The 27,808-nt window shown below is 42.3% G+C and overlaps 1 protein-coding gene and 1 long non-coding RNA gene across 6 annotated transcripts in view; one reads left to right on the top strand and one right to left on the bottom strand.

The window, feature by feature from the left end:
* LOC108585077 lies at positions 1 to 26,355 on the bottom strand. 4 transcript variants are annotated; one of them, XR_004183218.1, is made up of 6 exons: positions 26,027 to 26,355; positions 25,683 to 25,853; positions 22,885 to 22,963; positions 21,802 to 22,004; positions 21,251 to 21,365; positions 20,447 to 20,615 (listed from the first exon to the last, which is right to left on the bottom strand). It is a non-coding gene; the product is annotated as an uncharacterized LOC108585077 (long non-coding RNA). The 4 variants fall into 4 exon arrangements; XR_002521067.2 differs by lacking the exons at positions 20,447 to 20,615; positions 21,251 to 21,365; positions 21,802 to 22,004 and adding exons at positions 1 to 88; positions 2,649 to 2,778; XR_004183217.1 differs by lacking the exon at positions 21,251 to 21,365.
* C1GALT1 (core 1 synthase, glycoprotein-N-acetylgalactosamine 3-beta-galactosyltransferase 1) overlaps positions 1 to 27,808 on the top strand; it is a 119,122-nt gene that overhangs the window by 3,106 nt on the left and 88,208 nt on the right. The window lies entirely within an intron of this gene.

Genomic DNA, 27,808 nt, shown 5'->3' on the forward strand with positions numbered 1-27,808 from the left:
GTGCTCCACTTGTTAGAAGGATACTAGTCGTATTGGATTAAGATCCACCCTAATCACCTCATCTTAACTTATTGCATCTGCAAAGACCCTGTTTTGAAAAAAAAAAAGAAAGAAGGTCACATGCAGAGGTACTGGAATTAGGACTTCAACCTATCTTTTGGGGGAACACAGTTTAACCTGTAACAGTTACATGGTTTCTTTTACAGTGTTCAGTAAATGTTTAGCATCATAGGCTGAGTCAGAGGCTACAGTGGAAACAGGATGGGACACTTATGTTTATTTACATATATCAGTGATGTCTTAATAGCGGAATATCTGAAACTGGGTAATCTATAAAGAAAAGAAATTTATTCCTTACAGTTATGAAGGCTGAAAAGTCTTGGTTTAGGGGGCCACATCTGGTGAGGGCCTTGCTGGTATGGACTCTGCACAGTCCTGAGGTAGCACAGGGCACCACATGGTGAAGGGTCCGAGCATGCTAGCCCAGAACTCTCTTTTCTTATAAAGCTACCAGTTCCTTTCCCATGATAACTCGTTCATGAGGGCCGAACCCTTAGGACCCAGTCACCATTTAAAGACTCCAACTTTCAGAACTGCAACACTGGTGATTAAGGTTCAACATGAGTTTTGGAGGAGGCAAGCATTCAGACCACAGCAAGTGCTTACTATGTGCCAGGTCCTAGAGATAAAACAGTGGATAGACAAAAATCTCTGTCCTCATGGAGCTTACATTCTGAAACAGGTTCTAAAAATGTGGTCCCTGGATCTGCAGCATCAGCATCACCTGGGAAGTTGTTAGAAACTGAAATTTTCAGGCTCCATCCCAGAACTCTTTATTTAACTAGCCTTCCAAATAATTGTGATGCAGACTCAGGTTTCAGAACCACTGATCAAGATGGAGAAGACACAGTAAACAAGATGGATAAGTAAAATAATATTAGATATTAATAGGTGCTGTGGGTAAGCATAGGGTGGGCCAGTGAAGACTCCTGAAAAGTGAAGACCTGAAGGAGTTGGAGAGTGAGCCATATGAGCATCTGGGTGCGTGTTCTCAGCAAAGAACAGTAAGTGCAAAGACCCTGGCATGTCTGAGGAATGGCAAGCAGTTAGTATTAGGTTCAGTCTATGAAATGGCCGCTGTTTGTTCATTTTTTGACCTACAGAAACACCAAATACTAGGGAGAAGAGATCAGAAAGAAAGGGGTGGAGTAGGATGCAGATTGTGGGAAGATCGTTGTAAGGTTTTGGCTCTCTGAGATTAGGAAGATGGGAGGGTTTTGAGCAAATGAGTGACGTGATCCCATTTCAGTTTTGAAAGGATCACTGTGGCTACAGGTAAAAATGGGCCTAAGAAGGAAAGGCTAAAGGAAGGGGAAAGTTGGTTAGCATGTTGTTGCAGTAGTTAAAAGACAGAGCGGTTGCACAGACCAGGGTGATAGCACTGGAGAAGTTAGAAGAGGTACAAGACTAAAAACACACAGTGAATGTTTTGAAAAGTAAGTTTTTTTCATCCCACTCCAGTTACCCAGTTGTCTTCCTCAAAGGCAATTAGTGTTAAAAGTAGTCTTATCTCTATTCTTCCTGAGATTTTTTTTTTTTTTTGAGACGGAGCCTCCCTCTGTCGCCCAGGCTGGAGTGCAGTAGTGCGATCTCAGCCCACTGCAAGCTCCGCCTTCCGGGTTCACGCCATTCTCCTGCCTCAGCCTCCCCAGTAGCTGGAACTATAGGTGCCCGCCACCGCGCCCGGCTAATTTTTTTTTTTTTTTTTGTATTTTTAGTAGAGACGGGGGAGATCTTTTATGTAAATATGAGAAACAGTTTTAACAAATTAATGGAGAAGTTGTTACCTGGGCCTGTTTTCTTCCCCAGGAAACATTTAGCAATGTCTAGAGACATTTTTGTCACAACTAGGGGGAATGCTACTGGCATCTAGTGAGTAAAGGCCCAGGATGCTGCTAAACATCCTACATTCAACAGGACAGCTTCCACAACAGAGTTATCCAGCTCTTGATGTCAGTAGCGCCAAGGTTAAGAAACCTTAGTTTGATGGGATTTACAGAGGTTGGTGGAAAGCAAGTGTTGTAGTCAGAGAAGACAGTAGGAATAGAGGAGCTGACCGTATTGGGAATCTTTCAGGAACTGTAGATAGTTCAGGATTGCTGAAGTAGACATTAATTGTAATGCACAGAATAGGAAAAGATGAGGCTGGAAACCTGGACAGGCTCTAGATCATAGCCTTTATATATATCATGTTAATTAGAAATGTTTAGTTTTTTTTTGTCTTGTAGGCAGTGGAGTTCTGTGAAAGGATTCATGGAGTGACATGGTCAGCTTTTCATTTTAGAGAGCTCATTCTGGTAAGAGTTACCCAGCTCTGATGTCAGTTAAAGAGGGATAGCACCTGAGTCAGGTTAGATATTGTAATAGCCTGGGGGAGAGAGGAGAGTCTGAAATAGGATAAATACTAGAAATGGAGAGGAGACAATGGATTAGAATAATATTTAGGAAATAATGTTGGCAAGACTTGGTAATTAGATTTGGGGTGAAGATAAGGGAAGCATTAAGAATATCTCTATACTTTCTAGTTTAGATAATCCTGTGACTCTGAGTGAAATAGGAACCCATTGGTGAGTAATTTAGGTAATTACCAGTAATTAAGGTAAAATGAGCAGAGGAAGATGATGAGTCACTTTGGAGGTGTTGAATTAGAGCTGCCTCAGGTCCAGGTGGAAGTGTTTAGCAGGCATTTGTGTACATGAATCTGAAACTTGGAGAAGTCTGAAAGGATCAAGAGATCATTTTGTTTAACAAGTGTAGAGAAATTAGTGAACTTTCATTTTTATCATATTATTTCACTCTGTAGATAAAAATAGCCTCCTTTAATTTTATCAGAAAAGTAATATGTGTACCTGATGCAAAATTAAAATGTCAAAAGGTTATAAAATTAAAAAATTGTGCTTCCTTGCTCGTGCCACCCAGTGCTAGTTCCCAGAGATAGCTCTTGTTAAATATCATATGTATATGTATCTTAACAGATTTTTAAATATATACAGAAACATTTAAAAAGCCAAGTGAGATCATACTAGAAAAGATTTCGGTATATTGTCTTAAACAAATAAACCTTTTATCTTACACAGTTGTTAAAATGAATGACATTATGTTATGGAAAAAGTAAGTGAAGAGATAAAGCACAGACTAATGGATAAGTGTGATCTCTGATGTAAAGTAAAAGCTGAACATGCATATGTGATGATATAGGCATTACCCAGCGATATGAAAGCAGTTACTTTTGGGGAGAGATAGTGGTAGAGATGGTAAAGAAAATTTATTCTTTTCTGTCTACGGTTTTCTTTCATTTGTTCAGGTTTGTTCCTTTTGTTTTCTTTACATTTTCTGATGTTTAGAAAAAATACCCAGTATACCTTATTAACAATAAAAAGTAACCTTTTTCAAAAGCACAAAGATTTTCCTTATCAGCACATGTAGATCATTTTTAACAGCTACAAGTATTCTATGCTATGGCTGTATCTTTTTTTTCTTTTAAACTGGTTCCTCATCAACAGACAAACATCCTATTATGGTTATGGCTGTCTTGAGCATCTTGGCTGACTTCTGTGATTGTATCTGTAAAATAAATTTCTGATCATGAAGTGATGTATCAATCCATAATTAAAAATTTTAAAAGATGTTGTGAAATGCCCTTCCAAAAGACAGTAAAAGTGTGTATTATGAGAAAGAATATAGGACTGCCAGTTTTCTTATATCTGTGTCAATAATAGCTGATAATAAACTTTAAAAGTTTTGCCAATATGTTAGGTTAAAAATAGTATCTCTTCATTTGATTTACCTTTGTGAGTGAAATTTGAACATCGTTGACCATTTTTTACTGTGAATCTTTTACTGTTTTTATATTTGGTTAATTTTTTATATTTTTTATTATTTATGATACTTTTTGGTTCTTTTTGCTGCACATTTAAAAAAAATATTTCATAAAGAAATATGCCCTTTAACTAGCGACTTCATTGCCAGAAATTTATCCAGTGGATAAACTCATAGTTTTTTAATAGTCACAGCCTCCGAGTTTGGGAGAGATCTCAGTTCGTAATACAAAAATGCAAAAATATATTTTCTTCCAGTTTTGTTTTAATTCCATTTTCTAAAATACTGAAATCTTAGAAACTTTTGAAATTGTTACCAGAAAGTTAAGGATCCAGCTGGTTTTGTTTTTTCCCAAAAGATTAATTAATTCAATACTGTTTTTCAATAAGCCACCTTTTTCTTGATTTGAAATGCTATTATGTTTTAAATTTCCACATAAACTTTTGTTTTTCATAGACTCTTTATTTCAACCTGATAAAGTCCCTTTATAAGATTTATCTGGTAAAGACCACCAGGGAGACGTCTGTAGGCTGACAAAGGTTAATTAGCTTGCTGCAGTGAGGGAGACTTGCACAGCAGAGGAAATGCCACCTTTTCACTAAAGAATGAACCAGGGTTATTATAGGATTTTGGAGAGGGGTGGAGTTTGGACAAAGTTTAAATGCAACAATATTTGATAAGCTTAAAGCACAGCAAGACAGTGTGTCAAGGGTTAGTAAACATCAGGCCTGGGCTGAGAAGCTGACTCAGGGTTCTGATTCCCTGGAGACTACAAAATCGAGATACATGTGGAATGTTGTGTCTGGAAACCCCTTATCTGAAGCTTTGAGTTGCAAATTGAGGCTGCTTCTGTTTCATAATGATCTACCATCAGTGCAAGAGTGGGATGTTCCATTCTCACTTTATAAAATTTCAAACAACATAGTTTTTGACAGTTTGATGGAGAGAACAGTTTCTCAGCACATTGTCTTTAGTATTAACAAATGCATTTTTTAAAAGCAGACTCAGAGCCTGTTCAGCATAAATATCATTGTTTTCATTACATTCTTTAAGGTAATATATTTTTATATGTAGTAAACTTCGTCTCTTCCTCTCCCTCAGTTCCCCTTTCAAGAGTTTTCCAGTTATACTCACCTATTTTTCCAGATAACATTTAGAATAATTTTTGCCACATTACTTTTTGAAGATCTTTTTTATAACTTAAAATTGATCGGATCAGATTAGTACACCCCTTCCCACAGTGCCCCTTTCCAGAATTTTCCAGTTACACCCACTTGTTTATTGGTCTGAAGTTTTAGAATACTTTTTGCCAAGTTATATAATTTTTAAAAATCTTCCTGTGTTTTAGCTGAGATTACTTTACATACAGGTTAATTCAGAGGAAATCAACATCATTATCATTGATACCTTTTTTTCTCAAGCTTTTTAAAATTGTGGTAAAATACGTATAAACTTTACCATCATAATCATTTTTAAGTTTACAGATCAGTGGTACTACATTTATATTGTTGTGCAACCATCATCGCTGTTTATCTCCAGAACTCTTTATTTTGTAAAACTGAAGCTGTATATCCATTTAAACAACAGCTTTCCATTCTCACCTTTCCACAGGCCCTGGAAACCAAAATTCTCTCTCTCTGATTTTCACTACTTTAAGGTACTTCATGTAAGTGGAATTGTACATTATTTGTTCTTTTGTGATTGGCTTATTTCATTTAGCAAAATGTCCTCAAGATTCATTCATTTTGTAGCATATATCAGAATTTCCTTACTTTTTAAGGCTGAATAATATTCCATTGTATGTAAATACCACATTTTGCTTGTTCATCCTTGGTGAACACTTGGTTTGCTTCACATTTTAACTCTTGTGAATACTGCTGCAATGAACATGAGTGTACAGATACTTTCTTGAAACTCTGCTCTCAAGGGGTATATATCCGGAAGTGGAATTGCTGGATCATGTTGTAATTCTATTTTTAATTTTTTGAGGAATTTTCATCCTGTTTTCCATAGCAGAAATAACATTTTACTTTCAAACCAATAGTGTGCAAGGGTTGCAGTTTCTCCACATTCTCTTCAACACTTATTTTCTGAATTTTGATGGTAGCCATTCTTGTGGGTATAAGGTAGCATCTCATTGTAATTTTGATTTGTTTTGCTAATGATTAGAGATGTTTATCTTTTCCTCTGTTTATTGGCCATTTGTGTGTCTCTATTTGAGTCTTTTGCACATTGTTGAATCAGGTTTTTCTTTTGGTTGAGTTTCAGGAATTTTCTATATATTTTGGATACTAATCTCTTATCAGATATATGATTTGCCTATATTTTCACCCATTCTGTGACTGGCCTTTTACTGTTGATATGGTCTTCTGATGTACAAATTTAAAAATTTTTCGTGAAGTCTAATTTGCCAGTATTTTCTTTCAGTGACTGCCTTTGTTGTCACATCCAAGAAATAATTGCCAAATACAATGTCATGAAGCTCTTTTGTTCAGTGTTCTAAGAATTTTATAGTTTTAGGTCTTATATTTAGGTCTTTGATCCATTTTGAGTTATTTTTTCTTTTCCTTTTTTTATTTCAATAGGTTTTTGGGGAACAGGTGGTGTTGGATTACATGGACATGTTTTTTGGTAATAATTTTTGAGATTTGGGTGCACCCCTCACCCAAGCAGTGTACACAGTACCCAGTGTGTAGTCATTTATCCCTCACCCTTTCCCAACCTTTACTTCAAGTTCCCAAAGTCCATTGTATCATTCTATGCCTTTGCATCCTCATAGCTTAGTTCCCATTTATGAGTGACAACATACAATGTTTGGTTTTCCATTCCTGAGTTACTTTACTTAGAATAATGGTCTCCAACTCCATCCAGGTTGCTGTGAATGCCATTATTTGGTTATTTTGCATGGCTGAGTAGTAGTCCATGGTGTGTGTGTGTGTATTTGTATATGTATTATACATACCACATTTTCTTTATCCACTTGCTGATTGATGGGCATTTGGGCTGATTCTGTATTTTTGCAGTTACAAATTGTGTTGCTATAAACGTGTGTTCAAGTGTCTTTTTTTGTATGACTTCTTTTTTTTTTTTGGGTAGATACCCAGTAGTGGGATTGCTGGGTCAAATGGTAGATATTTGGTTCCTTAAGGAATCTTCACATCATTTTCCATAGTGGTTATACTAGTTTACATTCCTAGCAGCAGTGTAAAAGTTTGATCTTTTTACCACATTGATGCCAACATCTATTTTTGATTTTTTGATTATGGTGATTCTTGCAGAAGTAAGATGGTATCGCATTGTGGTTTTGGTTTGCATTTCCCTGATAATTAGTTATGTTGAACATATTTTCATATGTCTGTTGGACATTTGTATATCTTCTTTTGGGAATTGTCTATTCATGTCCTTAGCCCACTTTTTGATGGGCTTGTTTGTTTTGCTTTTTTCTTGCTGATTTGTTTGGGTTTTTTATAGATTCTGGATGTTAGACCTTTGTCAGATGCATAGTTTACTAAGGTTTTCTTCCACTCTGTGGGTTGTCTGTTTACTGATTATTTCCTTTGCTGTGCAGAAGCTTTTTAGTTTAATTAAGTCCCATCTATTTGTCTTTGTTTTTGTTGAATTTGTTTTTGGGTTCGTGGTCATGAAGTCTTTGCCTAAGCCAATGTCTAGAAGGGTTTTTCTGGTAATATCTTCTAGGACTTTTATGGCTTCAGGTCTTAAAAGGTTTAAGTCTTTGATCTAATCTTGAGTTCATTTTTGTGTAAGGTGAGAGATGAGGATCCAGTTTCATTCTTATACATGTGGCTTGCCAATCACTTCAGCACCATTTGTTGAATAGGGTGTCCTTTCCCCACTTTATGTTTTTGTTTGCTTTGTCAAAGATCATTTGGCTGTAAGTATTTGGCTTTATTTCTAGGTTCTGTATTCTGTTTCATTGGTCTATGTGCCTATTTTTATACCAGTACGATGCTGTTTCAGTAACTATAGGCTTATAGTTTAGTTCGAAGTTGGGTGATGTGATACATCCAGATTTGTGGGTTTTGGGTTTTTTTGTTTTTGTTTTTGCTTAGTCTTGATTTGGCTATGTGTGTTCTTTTTTGGTTTGATATGAATTTTAGGATTGTTTTCCCTAGCTCTGCAAAGAATGGTGATATTTTGATAGGAATTGCATGGAATCTGTAGATTGCTTTTGGCAGTATGATGGTTTTCACAGTATTGACTCTAGCCATCCATGAGCATGAGATGTGTTTCCATTTGTTTGTGTCATCTATGATTTCTTTCAGCAGTGTTTTGTAGTTTTCCTTGTAGATGTCTTTCACTTCCTTAGGTATATTCCTAAGTTTTTTTTTTTTTTTGCAGACATAGTAAAAGGGGTTGAGTTATTGATTTGATTTTCAGCTTGGTTGCTGTTAGTGTATAGCAATGCTACCGATTTGTGTACATTAATTTTGTATCCTGAAACTTTACTGAATTCATTTGCCAATTCTAGGAGCTTTTTGGATGAATCTTCAGGGTTTTCTTGGTATACGAGCATATCATCAGCAAACAGCAACAGTTTGACTTCCTCTTTACTGATTTGATGTCCTTTATTTCCTTATCTTGTCTGATTGCTCTGGCTAGGACTTCCAGTACTATGTTGAACAGTAGTAGTGAGACTGGGCATCCTTGTCTTGTTCCAGTTCTCAGGGGAAATGCTTTCAACTTTTCCCCATTCAGTATAATGTTGGCTGTAGGTTTGTCATAGATGGCTTTTATTACCTTAAGGCATCTCCTTTCTATGCCAATTTTGCTGAGTGTTTTAATTATAAAGGAACACTGGATTTTGTCAAATGCCTTTTCTGTGTCTATTGAGATGATTATGTGATTTTTTGTTTTTAATTGTTTATATGGTACGTCATATTTATTGACTTGTGTATGTTAAACGATCCCTGCATCCCTAGCATGAAACCCACTTGATAATGATGTGTTATCTTTTTGATGTGCTGTTGGATTCGGTTAGCTGGTATTTTGTTGAGGATTTTTGCATCTATGTTCACCAGGGATATTGGCCTGTAGTTTTCTTTTCTTTCTTTCTTTCTTTCTTTTTTTTTTTTCTGTTATATTATTTACTGGTTTTAGTATTAGGGTGATACGGTCTTCATAGAATGAATTAGGGAGGGTTTCCTCTTTCTCTGTATTGTGGGGTAGTGTCAATAGGATTGGTACCAGTTCTTCTTTGAATATTGGATAGAATTTAGCTGTGAATCCATCTGGTCCTAGACGTTTTTTTTGTTGGCAGTTTTAATTACCATTTCAGTCTTGCTGCTTGTTGTTGGTCTGTTCAGAGTTTCTGTTTCTTCCTGGTTTAATCTAGGAGGGTTTTATGTTTTCAGGAATTTACCCATTTCCTCTAGATTTTCTAGTTTGTGCATGTAAAGGGGTTCATAGTAGCCTTGAATGATCTTTTGTATTTCTGTGGTATCAGTTGTAATATCTCCATTTCATTTCTAAGAGAGCTTATTTGGATCTTCTCTCTTCTTGCTTGGTTAATCTAACTAATGGCCTATCGATTTTGTTTATCTTTTTCAAAGAACGAGCTTTCTGTTTCATTTATCTTTTGTGTTTTTTGTTTCTTTCTTTCTTTGTCTCAATTTCATTTAGTTCTGTTCTGATCCTTGTTGTTTCTTCTTCTGGGTTTGGGTTTGGTTTGTTCTTGTTTTTCTAGTAACTTAAGGTGTAACCTTAGATCGTCTATTTATGCTCTTTCAGACTTTTTGGATATAGGCATTCATTGCTGTGAACTTTCCTTTCAGCACCACTTTTGCTTTATCACAGAAGTTTTTATATGTTGTGTCACTTTTATCATTCAGTTCAAAGGATTTTTAAATTTCTACCTTGATTTCATTGTTGATCGAATGATCATTCAGCAGTAGGTAAATTTACATGTATTTGCATGGTTTTGAGGGTTCCTTTTGGAGTTGATTTCCAATTTTATTCCACTATAGTGTGAGAGAGTACTTGCTATAATTTCGATTTTCTTAAATTCGTTGAGACTTGTTTTGTGTCCTGTCGTGGTCTGTCTTGGAGAAGGATCCATGTGCTGGTGAATAGAATGTATAGTCTGTAGTTGTTGGCAAAATGTTCTGTGAATATCTGTTAGGTCAATTTGTTCCGGGGTATAGTTTAAGTCCATTGTTTCTCTGTTGACTTTCTGTCTTGATGACTTGTCTAGTGCCGTCAGTGGAGTATTAAAGTCCGCCACTATTATTGTGTTGCTGTTTATCTCATTTCTAAAGTCTAGCAGTACTTGTTTTATAAATTAGGGAGCTCCAGTGTTAGGTGCATATGTATTTAGGATTGTGATATTTTCCTGTTGAACAAGGCCTTTTGTCATAATGTAATGTCTCTGTCTTTTTTAACTGTTGTTGCTTTCCAGTCTGTTTTGTCTGATATAAAAATAGCTACTCCTGCTTGCTTTCAGTGTCCATTGGCATGGAATGAATATCTTTTTATTGTTGTCGTTGTTTTAAATTTTATTTTATTTTTTATTATTATACTTTAAGTTCTAGGGTACATGTGCACAACGTGCAGGTTTCATATGTATACATGTGCCATGTTGGTGTGTTGCACCCATTAACCAGTCATTTACATTAGGTATATCTCCTAATGCAGTCCCTCCCTGCTCCACCCACCCCACGACAGGCCCCAGTGTGTGATGTTCCCCACCCTGTGTCCAGGTATTCTCATTTTTCAATTCCCACCTGTGAGTGAGAACGTGCGGTGTTTGGGTTTCTCTCCTTGAAACAGTTTGCTGAGAATGATGGTTTCCAGCTTTATCCATGTCCCTACAAAGGACATGAACTCATCCTTTTTTATGGCTGCATAGTATTCCATGGTGTATATATGCCACATTTTCTTAATCCAGTCTATCATCGATGGACATTTGGTTGGTTCCAATTCACTTTGCTATTGTAAATAGTGCTGCAATAAACATACGTGTGCATGTGTCTTTATAGCAGTCTGATTTATAATCCTTAGAGTATATGCCCAGTAATGGGATGGCTAGGTCAAATGGTATTTCTAGTTCTAGATCCTTGAGGAATCGCCACACTGTCTTCCACAGTTGGTTGAACTAGTTTACAGTCCCACCAACAGTGTAAAAGTGTTCCTGTTTCTCCACATCCTCTCTAGCATCTGTTGTTTCCTGACTTTTTAATGATCATCATTGTAACTGGTGTGAGATGGTATCTCATTGTGGTTTTGATTTGCATTTCTTTGATGACCAGTGATGGTGAGCATTTTTTCATGTGTCTGTTGGCTGCATAAATGTCTTCTTTTGAGAAGTGTCTGTTCATATCCTTTGCCCACTTTTTGATGGGGTTGTTTGATTTTTCGTGTAAATTTGTTTCAGTTCTTTGTAGATTCTGGATATTAGCCCTTTGTCAGATGGGTAGATTGTAAAAATTCTCTCCCATTCTCTAGGTTGCCTATTCACTCTGATGATAGTTTCTTTTGCTGTGCAGAAGCTCTTTTCTTTAATTAGATCCCATTTGTCAATTTTGGATTTTGTTGCCATTGCTTTTGGTGTTTTAGTCATGAAGTTGTTGCCCATGCCTATGTCCTGAATGGTATTGCCTAGGTTTTCTTCTAGGGTTTTTATGGTTTTAGATCTAACATTTAAGTCTTTAATCCATCTTGAATTAATTTTTGTATAAGGTGTAGGGAAGGGATTCAATTTCAGCTTTCTACATATGGCTAGCCAGTTTTCCCAGCACCATTTATTAAATAGGGAATCCTTTCCCCATTTCTTGTTTTTGTCAGGTTTGTCGAAGATCAGATGGTTGTAGATGTGTGGTTTTATTTCCGAGGGCTCTATTCCTTTCCACTAGTCTGTATTTCTGTTTTGGTACCAGTACCATGCTGTTTTGGTTACTGTAGCCTTGTAGTATAGTTTGAAGTCAGGTAGCATGATGTCTCCAGCTTTGTTCTTTTGGCTTAGGATTGTCTTGGCAATGCAGGCTCTTTTTTTGTTCCATATGAACTTTAAAGTAGTTTTTTTCCAATTCTGTGAAGAAAGTCATTGGTAGCTTGATGGGGATGGCATTGAATCTCTAAATTACCTTGGGAAATATGGGCATTTTCGCAATATTGATTCTTCCTATCCATAAGCATGGAATGTTCTTCCATTTGTTTCTGTTCTCTTTTAGTTCGTTGAGCAGTGGTTTGTAGTTCTCCTTGAAGAGGTCCTTCACATCCCTTGTAAGTTGGATTTCTAGGCATTTTGTTCTCTTTGAAGCAATTGTGAATGGGAGTTCACTCATGATTTGGCTCTCTGTTTGTCTGTTATTGGTGTATAGGAATGCTTGTGATTTTTGCACATTGATTTTGTATCCTGAGACTATGCTGAAGTTGCTTATCAGCCTAAGGACATATTAGGCTGAGACGATAGGGTTTTCTAAATATACAATCATGTCATCTGCAAACAGGGACAATTTGACTTCCTTTTTTCCTAATTGAATACCCTTTATTTCTTTCTCTTGCCTGATTGCCCTGGCCAGAACTTCCAACACTATGTTGAATAGGAGTGGTGAGAGAGGGCATCCCTGTCTTATGCCGGTTTTCAAAGGGAATGCTTCCAGATTTTGCCCATTCAGTAGGATATTGCCTGTGGGTTTGTCATAAAGAGCTCTTATTATTTTGAGACACTTCCCATCAATACCAAATTCATTGAGAGTTTTTAGCATGAAGGGCTGTTGAATTTTGTCGAAGGCCTTTTCTGCGTCTATTGAGAAAATCATGTGGTTTTTTCCTTTGGTTCTGTTTATATGCTGGATTACGTTTATTGATTTGTGTATGTTGAACCAGCCTTGCATCCCGGGGGTGAAACCAACTTGATCATAGTGGATAAGCTTTTTGGTGTGCTGCTGGCTTCAGTTTGCCAGTATTTTATTGTGGATTTTCACGTCGATGTTCATCAGGGATATTGGTCTAAAATTCTCTTTCTTTGTTGTGTCTCTGCCAGGCTTTGATATCAGGATGATGCTGGCCTCATAAAATGAATTAGGGAGGATTCCCTCTTTTTTTATTGATAGGAATAGTTTCAGAAGTAATAGAACCAGCTCGTTTTTCTACCTCTGGTAGAATTCGGCTGTAAATCCTTCTGGTCCTGGACTTTTTTTGGTTGGTAGGCTGTTAATTATTGCCTCAATTTCAGAGCCTATTATTGGTCTATTCAGGGATTCAGCAACTTCCTGGTTTAGTCTTGGGAGAATATATGTGTCCAGGAATTTATCCATTTCTTCTAGATTTTCTAGTTTATTTGCGTACAGGTGTTTGTAGTATTCTCTGATGGTAGTTTGTATTTCTATGGGGTTGGTGGTGATATCTCCTTTATCATTTTTTATTACATCTATTTGATTCTTTTCTCTTTTCTTTTTTGTCTTGCTAGCGGTCTATCCATTTTGTTGATCTTTTCACAAAACCAGCTTCTGGATTCATTGATTTTTTTGAAGGGTTTTTTGTGTCTGTATGTCCTTCAGTTCTGGTCTGATCTTAGTTATTTCTTGCCTTCTGCTAGCCTCTGAATGTGTTTGCTCTTGCTTCTCTAGTTCTTTTGGTTGTGATGTTTGGGTGTCAATTTTAGATATTTCCTGCTTTCTCTTGTGGGCATTTAGTGCTATAAATTTCCTTCTACACACTGCTTTAAATGTGTCCCAGAGATTCTGGTATGTTGTATCTTTGTTCTCATTGGTTTCAAAGAACATCTTTCTTTCTGCCTTCATTTCGTTATGTAACCAGTAGTCATTCAGGAGCAGGTTGTTCAGTTTCCATGTAGTTGTGCGGTTTTGAGTGAGTTTCTTAATCCTGAGTTCTGGTTTGATTGCACTGTGATCTGAGAGACAGTTTGTTATAATTTCTGTTCTTTTACATTTGCTGAGGAGTGCTTTACTTCCAACTATGTGATCCATTTTGGAATAAGTGTGAGAGAAAAATGTATATTCTGTTGATTTTGGGTGGAGAGTTCTGTAGATGTCTATTAGGTCCGCTTGGTGCAGAGTTGAGTTCAATTCCTGGATATCCTTGTTAACTTTCTGTCTCGTTGATCTGTCTAATGTTGACAGTGGAGGCAGTGGAGTGTTAAAGTTTCCCATTATTATTGTGTGGGAGTCTTAGTCTCTTTGTAGGTCTCTAAGGACTTGCTTTTTGAATCTGGGTGCTGTTGTATTGGGTGCATATGTATTTAGGATAGTTAGCTCTTCTGGTTGAATTGATCCCTTTACTATTATGTCATGGCCTTCTTTATGTCTTTTGATGTTTGTTGGTTTAAAGTCTGTTTTATCGGAGACTAGGATTGCAACCCATGCTTTTTGTTTTGTTTTGTTTTCCATTTGCTTGGTAGATCTTCCTCCGTCCCTGTATTTTGAGCCTATGTGTGTGTCTGCACATGAGATGGGTCTCCTGAATACAGCAAACTGATGGGTCTTGACTCTTTATCCAGTTTACCAGTCTGTGTCTTTTAATTGCAGCATTTAGCCCATTTACATTTAAGGTTAATATTGTTATGTGTGAATTTGATCCTGTCATTATGATGTTAACTGGATATTTTGCTTGTTAGTTGATGCAGTTGCTTTTTAGCATGGATAGTCTTTACAATTTGGCATGTTTTTGCAGTGGCTGGTACTGGTTGTTCCTTTCCATGTTTAGTGCTTCCTTCAGGAGCTCTTGTAAGGCAGACCTGGTGGTGACAAAATCCCTCCACATCTGTTTATCTGTAAAGGAGTTTATTTCTTCTCCACTTGTTTAGCTTAGTTTGGCTGGATATAGAATTCTGGGTTGAAAATTCTTTTCTTTAAGAATGTTGAATATTGTCCCCCACTCTTTTGTGGCCTGTAGAGTTTCTGCCGAGAGATCTGCTGTTAGTCTGATGGGCTTCCTTTTGTGGGAAACCCGACTTTTCTCTCTGGCTGCCCTTAACATTTTTTCCTCCATTTCAAGTTTGGTGAATCTGACAATTATGTGTCTTGGAGTTTCTCTTCTCCAAGAGTATCTTGGTGGCATTCTGAGTATTTCCTGAATTTGAATGTTGGCCTGCCTTGCTAGGTTGGGGAGGTTTTCCTGGATCGTATCCTGATGAGTGTTTTCCAACTTGGTTCTGTTCTCCCTGTCACTTTAAGCTACACCAATCAGATGTAGATTTGGTCTTTTCACATGGTCCCATATTTCTTGGAGGCTTTGTTCTTTTTACTCTTTTTTTCTCTAAACTTCTCGCTTCATTTCATTCATTTGATCTTCAGTCACTGATACCCTTTCTTCCATTTGATCAAATTGGCTACTGAAGCTTGTGAAGCTTGTGAATGCGTCATGTAGTTCTCGTGCCGTGGTTTTCTACTCCATCAGGTCATTTAAGGACTTGTCTACACTGTTTATTCTAGTTAGCCATTTGTCTAATCTTTTTTCAAGCTTTTTAACTTCTTTGCGATGGGTTCAAACATCTTCCTGTAGCTTGGAGAAGTTCGTTATTAACGATCGTCTAAAGCTTTCTTCTGTCAACTCATCAAAGTCATTCTCCGTCCAGCTTTGTTCCGTTGCTGGCGAGGAGCTGCATTCCTTTGGAGGAGAAAGGCACTCATTTTTAGAATTTTCCGCTTTTCTTCTCTGGTTTCTCCCCATCTTTGTGGTTTTATCTCCCTTTGTTGTTTGATGATGGTGATATACAGGTGGGGTTTTGATGTGGATGTCCTGTTTGTTAGTTTTCCTTTCTAACAGTCAGGACCCTCAGTTGCAGGTCTGTTGGAGTTTGCTGTAGGTCCACTCCAGACCCTGTTAGCCAGGGTATCACCAGTGGAGGCTGCAGAACAGCAAATATTGCAGAAGGGCAGATGTTACTACCTGATCCGGAAGCTTTGTTTCTTTCAGAGGGGCACCCAGCTGTATGATTTGTCAGCCAGCCCCTACTGGGAGGTGTCTCCCAGTTAGGCTACTTGGGGGTCAGGGACCCACTTGAGGAGGCAGTCTGTCCCTTCTCAGATCTCAGACTCCATGTTTGGAGAACCACTACTCTCTTCAAAGCTGTCAGGGATTTTTAAGTCTGCAGAAGTTTCTGCTGCCGTTTGTTCAGCTATGCCCTGCTACCAGAGGTGGAGTCTACAGAGGCAGGCAGGCCTTGCTGAGCTGTGATGGGCTCCACCCAGTTCAAGCTTCCCAGCTGCTTTGTTTACCTAGTCAATCCTCCTAAATGGCGGATGCCCCTACCCCAGCCTCACTGAGTCTTTCAGTTTGATCTCAGACTGCTGTGCTAGCAGTGAGCGAGGCTCCATGGCCATGGGACCCTTTGAGCCAGGCGTGAGAAATAATATCCTGGTGTGCCGTTTGCTAAGGCCATTGGAAAAGCGCAGTGTTAGGGTGGGAGTGTCCTCAATTTCCAGGTACCATCTGTCATGGCGTCCCTTTGCTAGGAAAGGGAATTCCCCAACCCTTTGCACTTCCCGGGTGAGGCGATGCCCTGCCCTGCTCCGTGGGCTGCACCCACTGTCTGACAAGCCCTAGTGAGATTGGCATGGTACCTCAGTTGGAAATGCAGAAGTCACCTGTCTTCTGTGTCGCTCATGCTGGGAGCTGCAGACTGGAGCTGTTCCTATTCGGCCTTCTTTGGCATAGATTATCTTTTCCCACCACTTTACCTTAAGTTTGTTTGAGTGCTTTATGTGTCAGATGAGTTTCTTAAAGGCAGAGGATACTTGGTTGGTGAATTCTTGTCCATTCTGCCATTCTGTATCATTTAAGTAGAGCATGTATGCCATGTACATTCAGCGTTAGTACTGAGAAGCAATGTACTGTTCTATTCATTGTGCTAGTTGTTGGCTGAATAACTTGTTTTTTTTTTGTTGTTTTGTTTTGTTTTTTTTAATGTGTTACTGTTTTACAGGTCCTGTAAGATTTATGCCTTAAGGAGGTTCTATTTTGGTCTATTTAAGGTTTTGTTTCAAGATTTAGAGCTCCTTTTAGCAGTTCTTGCTGGCTTGGTAGTAGTGAATTCTCTCAACATTTGTTTGTCTAAAAAAGACTCTATGTTTCCTTTATTTATGAACCTTACTCTTACTGGATACAAATTCTTGGCTGGTAATTGTTTTGTTTAAGGAGGCTAAAGATAGGACCCACATTCCTTCTAGTTTGTAGGGTTTTTGCTGAGAAATCTGCTGTTAATCTGATGGGTTTTCCTTTTTAGGTTACCTGATTCTTTTGCCTGGCAGCTCTTAAGATTCTTTACTTTGTCTTGACTTTAGATAACCTGATGACTATGTGCGTAGGTGATGGTCTTTTTCCAATGAATTTCTGGGTGTTCTTTGAGCTTGCTTTATTTGTATGTCTAGATCTCTAGCAACGTCAGGAAAGTTTTCCTTAATTATTCCCTCAATATGTTTTCCAAACTTTTAGATTTCTCTTCTTCCTTGGGGAGATAGCAGAGGAGTGAAGTGGACTCTGTGAGGGTCTTTGGTTATAGTTTCATTTAGTGTGCTGTTTTTGTGTTGGTTGGCCTCCAGCCAGGAGGTGGCACTTTCAAGAGAGAATCAGCTGTGGTAGTATAAAGAGGATGCAAGCTTGCGCTCGGGTCACCAGGATAGGTATTTGGGTTTCTCAGGTGGTGGGTGGGGTCATAGAGCTCCCAGGAGATTATATCCTTTTATCTTAGACTACCAGGGTGGGTAGAGAAAGACCATCAGGTGGGGGCTGGATTAGGCGTTTCTGAGCTGAGACTCTCCTTGGGTGGGGTTTGCTGTGGCTGCTGTGGGAGATGGAAGTGTGGTTCTTATGCCAATGAAGTTATGTTCCCAAGGGGATTATGGCTGCCTCTACAGCATCATACAGGTCACCAGGGAAGTGGGGGAAAGCCGACAGTAACAGGCCTCACCCAGCTCCCACAAAGCCCGAAAGGCCAGTACCACTCCCGAGGTGCCCCTTCCAGCGGCACTGAGTTAATTTCCAGGCAGCTGCTGAGCAGGATTGAGAAGCTGCCCCAGACTGTAAGCCTGGTCTTGGCTCCCTTCCCAAAAATCCTTTGACCATAAAGTCAGATGCCTTTTTTTCCTGTGAAGTCTTTATTTCATTGTTCTGTATGTCTGTTTTCATGCCAGTACCACACTATTTTGATCAATGTAGCTTTGTAGTAAGTCTTGAAATCAGTAAGTATGAGTTTTCTAGCTTTGTACCTCTTTTTCAAAACTGACTATTCGGGGTCCCTTAATATTCTGTGTGAATTTTAGAATGGATTTTTCTATTTCTGCAGAAAACGTTGGGATTTCAGAAGGAACTGCATTGAATCTGTAGGTCTCTTTGGATAGTATTGATATTTTAACAATATTAAGTTTTCCAATTGATGAACGTGTAATGTCTTTCTAATTATGTATTCTTTAATTTCTCACAGCAGTGTTTTGTAGTTTTTGTTGTACAGCTCTTTCACTGTCTTGGTTAATTCCTAAGGTTTCTTTTTTATGCTATTGTAAATGGAATAATTATTTCAAGAAATGTTCTAGTGTGTAAAAATGTAACTTGTTTTTGTGTTGACTTTGTATCCTGCTTCTTCTTTGCTAAATTGATTTATTAGTTCTAACAGGTTTTTTTTTTTTTTCTTGGAATCTTTAGGGTTCCCTGCATATACGATCATATCATCTGTAAGAACATAATTTTACTTTTTCTTTCCGATTTGGATGTCTTTTGTTTCTTTTCCTTTCCTAATTGCTCTGAGTAGAACTTCGAGTAGTATGTTGAATAGAAGTGATGAAATCAGGCATTCTTGCCTTGTTGTGGATCTTAAAGGAAAAGCTTTGAGTCCCTTACCATTTGATCTTAGAGGAAAAGCTTTTAGTCCTTTACCATTGTGTATGATGTTCACTGTGAGTTTCTCATATATGGCTTTTATTATGTTGAAGTAGTTTCCTTCATTTCCTAGTTTGTTGAGTGTTTATATCATGAAAGGATATTGAATTTTGTCAGATGCTTTTTCTCCATCAGTTGAGATGACCTTGTAGGGTTTTATTTTTTCCTCCTGAATTCTGTTAATGGGGTGTATTGCCTTGATTGATTTCCATATGTAAAATCATCCTTGCATTTCAGGATAAATCCCACTTGGTCATGGTATATAATCTTTTAATATGCTGCTGAATTCAGTTTGCTAGTATTTTGTTGAGAATTTTTACATCACTGTTAATAATGGATACTGGTTTGTAGTTTGTTTTTTTTTCTCTTTTTAGGTTGCTCTCATTTCTTTTTCTAAAAATAATTTTAATTGGCACAGTCATTGTACATATTTTTGGAGTACATAGCAATGTTACAGTACATATAATGTATCAGGGTAATTAGCATATCTATCATCTCAAACACTTCTTTGTGTTAAGAACATTCAGTATCCTCCTAGCTGTTTGAAACTATATATTACTGTTAATTATAGTCATCCTACAGTACTATAGAGTACAGTAGCTTATTGCTCCAGCTTTTATCATTAGCTGTAATTCTGCATCCTTTAACTCATCTCTCTCTCTCTGCATCCTTTAACACATCTCCCTTCCCCTTACTGGTTTCTACCATCCTTTGTTGGTTTGTGGTTTTCTTGTAGTGTCTTTGTCTGGCTTTGGTATCAGGGTAATGCTGGCCTCACAGAATGAGTCAGGAAGTGTTCCCTCCTCTTCTGTTTTTTTGTTTGTTTGTTTTTGTTTGTTTGTTTGTTTTAATTTGAGAAGGCTTGGTTTTAGTTCTTTTTCAGATGTTAAGTAGAGTTCACCAGTGAAGCCATCATGTCCGGGGGTTTTCTTTGTTGGGAGGTTTTTGATTACTGATTCTATCTCCTTACTAATGTAGGATTTTCAGGTTTTCTGTTTGTTTTTGATTCTGGTTCAGTAAGTTTAGTGTTTCTAACAGTTTTTCCTCATCTAGGTTATGTAGTTGTTGGCATTCAGTTGTTCATAGTATCCTCTTACAATCTTTTGTATTTCTGTAAAACTGGTAGCAATGCCTTAGTTTCGTTTCTGATTTCAGTAATTTGAGTCTTTTTTTTTCTTAGTTTAGCTAGAGATTTATCAGTTTTGTTCCTTTTTGAAGAACCTTTTAGTTTCATTTATTTTTCCATGTTGCTTTCCTATTTTCCATTTTGTTTATCTCTGTTCTTGTTTTATTTCTTCTGCTAGCTTTGGGTTTAGTTTGTTCTTTTTCTAGTTTTTGGTTGTAAAAATAGGTTCTGTAATGTAATGGGGAGCCGAGCAAGAAGACACGAGGCAGATGAAAACAGAGGTAGCCTTTATTGGGCTTGCGGGCGAGGTTCACCGGCCCTCTAGGAGGAGGGCCAAGGAAGTCGCGCGCGGGGCAGGTATCAGGGGTCTTTTATAGGACAAGGTAGGCGGGGTCTGTAGGTTTCGGTTTCCTAAGTTAGGTTTCGATTTCTGAGGAATGACGTGTCCAGGAGTTTGCACAGAGCGGGGGTTTTTTGGCGGGCGTGGGCTTTTTTCGAGCGCTGAGAGTCTTAGCAGGAAGTGATGGGTGGGAAGTCCTAACAAAGGACCTGCCATATTGGGTGATACCGCCATGTTGGGTCTAGGTTCCTGCCTAACATTCTGACCTCTTTCTAATAAGAAAAAGGGGCGACGTGTTCATCTGGCTGCGTCCTGCTGGTATAGGTCGTTGTGGGGTTCTTCGGAGGTTGGAACTCAGGTATAGGGGTGGAGTAGCATCTGATTGACAGTGACCTGCAAGACTTCCTTTATGCGGTCCTGGACAAAGCGGATGACACAGGGAGCTATGAGTAGCAAGAATCTAATGATTAGTAAGGGGCTTAGAAAGGGTAGGACCCAGCCGGCTGTAGACGATTGCCACCACCCAAGTGAGGGCCCTGGTCCGAGGTTTTTCTGGTGGAGCCCTTCCTGAATCATTTCTAGAGTGAGGAGATTGGTTTCTACTAGTCCTGACTCATTGATGTAGTAGCAACATTCTTCATTGAGGAACATGCTGGTGCCGCCTTTATCGGCTGTAAGGAGGTTGAGTGCCCGATTCTGGGCTGCCACCTGGGCGACTGAAGTGATCTGTCATTAGAGGGAAGCCAAGGACTCTGCAGAAGCTTCGATTGCTACCTGTAATCGGGCTGAAAGGTCCTGAGAAGCCTGGACAGAATGAATTAGGGCCCTGGTTCCTAGGCCAGAGGCTACAAGGGATGAGGCTAAAGAGACCCCGATCATCAATGGAAGGAATACTGCCCTTGACTGGCGAGGGCAGGCAGAGGGCAGGAGGGAGGATAGCTCAGCCTCACTGTAAAGAGTAAGGCTGGGGACTAGGGAGATGGGAATGCATAGGGTAGTGTTGGAAGCATGGAGGGTTTTTGATAGGGTGGAATTGCACCAAAAATACCCACCTGGAGGGGTGGTTAGATTTGGAGGTGCAGATCCGGTCTGGTTGCACCAGGAAGCATTCGGGGTGGAGTAGCAAAAGGGGAGTTGTTGCCTAAGCGGGTCTTGGAACAAGGGGACCTCTCCCAGGGTTCGGCCGGAAAGGGGAAAGGAGGGGGTTAGGTTAGAGGAGTTAAAAGGGCTGGGTAAGGGTACCGCAACCAGTGGGGGCTTATTCAAGGCTGCACACAGGAAACAATGAGAGATGTTGTGTACCTTGGCCGTTTGTACTACTTGAGCCCCTTCCCTGACTAAGGTTAGCTAGGAAAAAGGGTTGCTGCTGCCCTGGGGATTGCTGCCTGGGTCGGCTATAGCTGAGATGGCTTTCTCCTGTTGTTTGATGTCAGAGGCCAGGCTGACAAGGCTGCTTACGACCCTAATGTGGGCCCTACAGATCCTGAGTCGGGCCACGGGGTAAGAGTCATGGACGCCTTGGTAAAGGCAGGCCTCAACCCCCAACACCCACCTCAAGTCCCAAGGGTCAGGGATGGTGAGAAAGAATGTAGACTTGTCATACTTGTCACTCCTAGTCAGTCGCACAGAGGAAGTGGGCTGCTGCCAGAGGATTTCTTTGGTGTCCAGAATGGTCTTGTGCATGTTGCAGTAGCAATAAGGGCAGCCTCCATTGGTTTCAACCCAAGTGAATCGACAGGCATCGTTCGTCTGATCATATGTGAAAGAAATGACTGGGTATGGAGGGGGGTACTTCTGGGGCATACTCTGGAAGGAGGAGATATTAAAGGTTACTTGGCTTTGGCACCCTTGAGGCTGGCAGTCTACTGTGGCTATAGCGAGGGAGCTCATGCGATCTCCCTGGTCCAGGTCTCGGTAAGGTAGAACCTCCATCGGAATGGATCGGTAGGGGTAGTTTGGGCAGGAGTCTTACCTAGACCTGGGAGGACTAGATGGCCAAGGAAGGTTAGGCAGAGGGTCGTTACCTGTGCATGTGAGTCGTAACTTGGTAGGGGTAACAACCTGAGTGGTCCAATTGGAATCATGTTGGGTGGGTGGCTTTTTCAGCTGGGACAGGTGATACCAGGAGGAAAGACCAAGAAGCTTGGCAGCGGTGGGAGTGGTGAGGATTACGGTGTATGATCCTTCCCACCATGGAGATAAGGCTTGGGGTTGCAGCTGCTTGACCAGGACCAGGTCTCCAGGTGCTACGATGGCAGGATTCTCGAGGGTTGGAGAAGCGGATGCAGGGAGACACCGGTCTGTGTGTTTTCTCAGAAGCTCACGAAGAAGGGTTAAGTAAGGGAGGTAGGAGCCTAAGGGAGGGGAGAGGGCCGGCAGCTCCTGGAAGAGGAATGGGCGTCCGTACAGCAGCTCAAAAGGGCTGAGCCCTGTGGGGGCCAGTGGAGCTGCCCTAAGACGAGTGAGAGCCAAGGGAAGGAGAGTCACCCACGAGAGGCAGGTTTTTAGATTGAGTTTGGTCACATGTTTAAGGAGACCGTTTGCGCTTTCTACCTTTCCAGATGACTGTGGATGGTAGGGAATGTGGAGCTTCCAGGTAATCTGGAGTGCGGCCGCCACCTGCTGGGTGAGTTTAGAAATGAAGGCCGGACCATTGTCCGATTGGATGGTTCGGGGGAGACCAAACCTGGGGATGATGTGCTCTAGGAGAGTGGTTGCCGCGACCTCTGCAGTTTCCCGGGTGGTGGGGAAAGCCTCGATCCATCCTGAAAAGGTATCAACCAGGATGAGCAGGTAGTGAAATTTTTTATGGCAGGGCATGTGGGTAAAATCAAGTTGCCAATCTTCCCCTGGCTGGTGACCCCTTAGCTGATGAGTGGGCCCTGGGTGCCTGAGCCTACCTTGGGGGTTAGCAGCTGAACAGGTGGCACACTGCTGATGTACCTTTCTAATTTGGGCCTGCAGTGAGGGGAGGTGAAGGGTGGGTTCCAGGAAGTTATACATAGCCTTAGGCCCTATGTGGAGAGAGCGGTGTATGTCGGTCAATATATGCACTGCCTGAGTCTGAGGGAGCGCTACTCGGCTGTCAATGAACACCCACCCATCCTTGCTCTGGGTAGCACTGGGATGGGCCATCAGGGTTTGAAGTTCCTGGGGAGAGTAGTCGGGGGAATATGTGGGGGAAAGAAAGTAAAGGCGCTGGGGTAGGGGAGGATGTGAGGGTGGTGGCCCGTGCAGTGGGATCAGCTAGGTTGTTACCTTGCGACACAGGGTCCTTAGAATGCTGGTGGCTTTTACAGTGGATGATGGCTACCTTCTTGGGGGCCTGGAGAGCATCAAGCAACCTCTTTGTAAGTGGTCCATTGACTACTGGCGTCCTTTTGGTGCTAAGGAACCCACGCTCTTGCCAGAGAAGGGAGTGGGTGTGTGCAATAAGGTAGGCATATTTGGAGTCTGTGTAGATATTAACCCTCTGCCCTTCGGAGAGAAGTAAGGCACGAGTAAGGGCAGTGAGTTCAGCCTTCTGGGTGGTGGTGCCTAAAGGCAAGGGCCTGGTTTCGACCGTCTGGGTTGCTGTTACGACAGCGTATGCCACTTGCCGGCGGCCATCGGGGGTTAAGACAGAACTCCCATCCATGAACAGGGTACGGTCCGGGTGTTCTAATGGCTGTTCGGAAAGACCGAGGCAGGCGGGCAGCAAGGTGGTGAGAACCTCCGGGCAGGAATGTGCAGGGGTGGAATCGCACCCTGGAGTGGGCAAGAGGGTAGCAGGGTTTAGAGGAGGTGAGGTGGTGAGGGTGATGTGAGGATTTTCGATGAATAGCAGGTGGAACTGTTGAAGCCGGGACGGGGTGAGGTGGCTGAGACACTTGTGTGTGATGAGATCTGACAGTCAGTGAGAAGAGCAGACAGTAAGAGGATGTCCTAGGGTGAGCTTGAGGGCCTCCTTGGTAAGTTCTGTGGCAGCTGCCAGGGCTCACAGACAAGGTTGCCAGCCCTGGACTGTGGGGTCTAACTGCTTGGAGAGATAGGCCACAGCCTGGTATGTGGATCCAACCGGCTGGGCTAGGAGGCCAGTAGCTACCTTTTGACGCTCGGTGAATAGATGAAAAGGCTGAAGGGGGTTGGGGAGAGAGAGAACGGGGGCAGAAAGGAGACAGTCCTGAAGCTTCTTGAAAGAGTTGGCAACCAATGACGGGTCAGACAGCGGTCCGGTGGGCGCTTCCTTGGCAGCCTGGTAGAGGGGCTTGGCTAGGACCCTGAAGTTGGAAATCCAATGCCTGAAATACCCTACCAGTCCCAGGAAGGACAAGATCTCTTCCGCATCCTGAGGATGCTGAAGAGTTTCAATAAGGCTTATTCTATCCGCCGTGAGGCTTTTCGTAGTGGGTGTGAGGAATATGCCTAGGTAGGTGACAGAAGGGGTGCAAAGCTCAGCCTTGGCTGGGGTAACCTGATAACCTCGGTTGCCAAGAAAATTTAAAAGTGTAGCAGTATCTGCAAGGGAGTTCTCCCAGGAGGGACTACATAGCAATGAGTCATCTACATATTGCAATAGTGTGCTGTGAGTGAGGGGACAGAGGCTAACATCCTGTGTCAGTGCCTGTCCGAAAAAATGGGGGCTATCTCGGAACCCTGAGGCAGAACAGTCCAAGTCAGCTGGGAAGAAATATGAGTGTCTGGATCTTCCCACGTAAAGACAAACAAAGTGACAGTCGGGGTGTAGGGGAATAGTGAAGAAGGCATCCTTTAGGTCAAGGACAGTAAAATGAGTGGTGTTAGGGGGAATGTGTGAGAGGGAATGCGTGAGAGAAGTGTATATGGGTTAGGAACAACTGGAAAGGTGGGGACTACTACCTCATTGATGAGGCGTAGATCCTGCATGAGGCGGTAGCCTGCGGAGCTTTTCCATACAGGCAGGATAGGAGTATTGCATGGTGAGTTGGCAGGGCTAGAATGTGCTGCTGGAACAGGCGCGTGATGATGGGTTTTAGTCCCTGTCGGTGTTCAAGGGAGATAGGGAACTGGGGTCTAGAGGGAAACTTGGAGGGATCCTTCAGCCGGATGCAGACTGGAGTATGGTGCTGGGCAATGATGGGGATGGAGGTGTCCCACACCTTAGGGTTAATGGGTACTGGAAACGGGAGTAGGGGTCAGCCCGGCGGGGTTATCAGGCAAGAGGAGGGGAAAGAAGAACGCAAGGTGCGGGGAGGGGTTGGGCCGGAAGTGAACTGAGGCCCCTAGCTTAGAGAGGAGGTGTCGTCCTAACAAGGGGACTGGGCACGAAGGAATGGTAAGAAATGAGTGCGAGAAGAGGGAGCCATCCAGGCAGCAAGACAGAGGAGGAGTCTGGCGGTAGGTGGAGGGAGTGCCATCAATTCCCATGACCGTGACAGCGGGAGGATGGCTGGGGCCACTGAAGGAAGGCAAAGCAGAGTAGGTAGCCCCCATGTCCATAAGGAAGGATATGGACTTAACCGCTACCTGGGCTCAGCGAAAGTAAGAGGGGTTCCCGAGTCTGAGCCTCTTCAATCTTCGTCGGTGTCGAAGAGCTGGAAGACGCCTCCAGTACCTGGAGGAGGGTCGTCACATGGAGGCGTAGCGACTGTCCTCAGGTTGGGGCAGTCTGACTTCCAATGGTCCATCTGCCAGCAGCTTGGACAGGGGCGAGTTGGCTCCTTAGGGTTGGGGCACTGCTTGGCCCAGTGACCTTCATTACCGCACTTGAAGCAGGCACCAGGTGGCGCTCGGGGAGTACCTCCTCTCTGAGAGCTCCTGGAGCCAGCCGGCCTCAGGGCTGCTACCAAGGCCTGGGTTTGGAGTTGTACCTTCTGTTTTAGCCTGGCCTGTCGCTGGGCCTCAGCTGCTTCCTCCCTGGAGTTGTAGACCTTGAAGGCCAGTTTGACTAAATCCTGGATGGGAGTTTGAGGGCCGTCCTCCACCTTTTTAAACTTTTTCCAGATATCCGGAGCCAGCTGAGAAATAAAGTACGTAGCCAAGAGAGTTCCTCCTTCTAGGGAGGCAGGGTCAAGGCGGGTGTACTGAATGAGTGCCTCAGTCAATTGGTTAAGAAAAACAGCTGGATTCTCATCTGAGCCTTAGACTACCTCCTTTAATTTATCAAAGTTGACCGACTTATTGGAGGCTGCCTGCATGCCAGCAAGAAGGCACTGGACCATCATGTCTTGGCGGTGGTGGCCTGCCTGCCCAACCTGGTACTCCCAGCCGGGCTTGGCCGAGGGCACCACCTCGGTGCCGACTGGCATGGCGGGGTCAGTTAAATGAACCTGGTCAGTGTGCTGCCTGGCTGCCGCTAGGATACATTCCCGTTCCTCAGGGGACAGGGTTGAGGTCATAATGACATGCAGATCGTGCCAGGTGAGGGATACACCTGGCATAGGTATCTGAACTCTTTGATATACAGAGTCGGGTTGGCCGAGAGCCTACATGCTCTTCAGTCTTAGGTCTGCCAGCAAAAATGGCACATGGACCTGGACCACTCCTTCGGTGCCTGCCACTTCCTGCAAGGGGCACAGGAGGTCGGTCCTGGACGGCGTATGGGCTGAGACAGGCAAGGAGGAGGAGGAGGTAGGAGAGACAGGATCCATCAGGTTTGGTGGGGACACAGGAGGAGTGGACAGAAGGGGTGGCGCCGACGAGGATGGAGACAACGACGGGTCAGAGTAAGGGGGAGGTTGAGCGGGGGACTGAAGAAGGGCCAAGGAACGAGTATCAGGGGGCTCAAAGAAAGAGGAGGAATCATCTTGCTCCTTGCTTGACGGAGTAGATTTTGCGAACAAGACCTGGGCCAACGAACGTTGGGCACAGAGGTCTGGGCAAGAGCGCAAGTCCCAAAAAGCCTGAAAGTAGGGTACCTCGGACCATTTGCCTAGTCTCTTGCAGATGTTGGTCAGGTCTGTGAGAATGTTAAAGTCTAGAGTGCCTTCTGCAGGCCGCTGAGACTGATTATCTAATTTATACTGCGGGCATGCCACTGTGCAGAAGAAAATAAGCCGCTTTCGTTTTAGGTCTTGGCTGAGACCTAACGTCTGGAAATTAGCCAAGAGGCACCCCAGAGGGGATTTTGGGTCTGGTTTGGACTGGGCAGCCCCCATGATCCTGAGGCGGGCAGTCCAGAGTCAACGGGAGTGTCCTCCCACTGCCATATGGAGTGTGGGATATGGTGGCCTATGGGGAGGTTGGACGTCTCCTAGTCCCTGGTGCTGAGGTCACAACGCGGCTGCGTTTTTGGGCAGGGACTCCCGGAACCTGCAGGACGGGGGAAAACTTACCCAGCAGTGATCAAATTGAGTCTTGGATTTGGTGAAACAGCTCCCGGCTCGGAGAGGAGGTCCTGGCTTGGGGAGAGGAGAGCCTGACCGAACCGGCAGGGGTTCAGGGAGGGGTCTCCTCCCGGGTTTCGGCACCAATGTAATGTAATGGGGAGCCGAGCAAGAAGACATGAGGCAGATGAAAACAGAGGTACCCTTTATTGGGCTCGCGGGCGAGGTTCACCGGTCCTCTAGAAGGAGGGCTGAGGAAGTCGCGCGCGGGGCAAGTATCAGGGGCCTTTTATAGGGCGAGGAGTCGGGGTCTGTGGGCTTTGGTTT

Source organism: Papio anubis, chromosome 4 (genome assembly GCF_008728515.1).
Source record: "Papio anubis isolate 15944 chromosome 4, Panubis1.0, whole genome shotgun sequence".
In the NCBI taxonomy this organism is placed as follows: domain Eukaryota; kingdom Metazoa; phylum Chordata; class Mammalia; order Primates; family Cercopithecidae; genus Papio; species Papio anubis.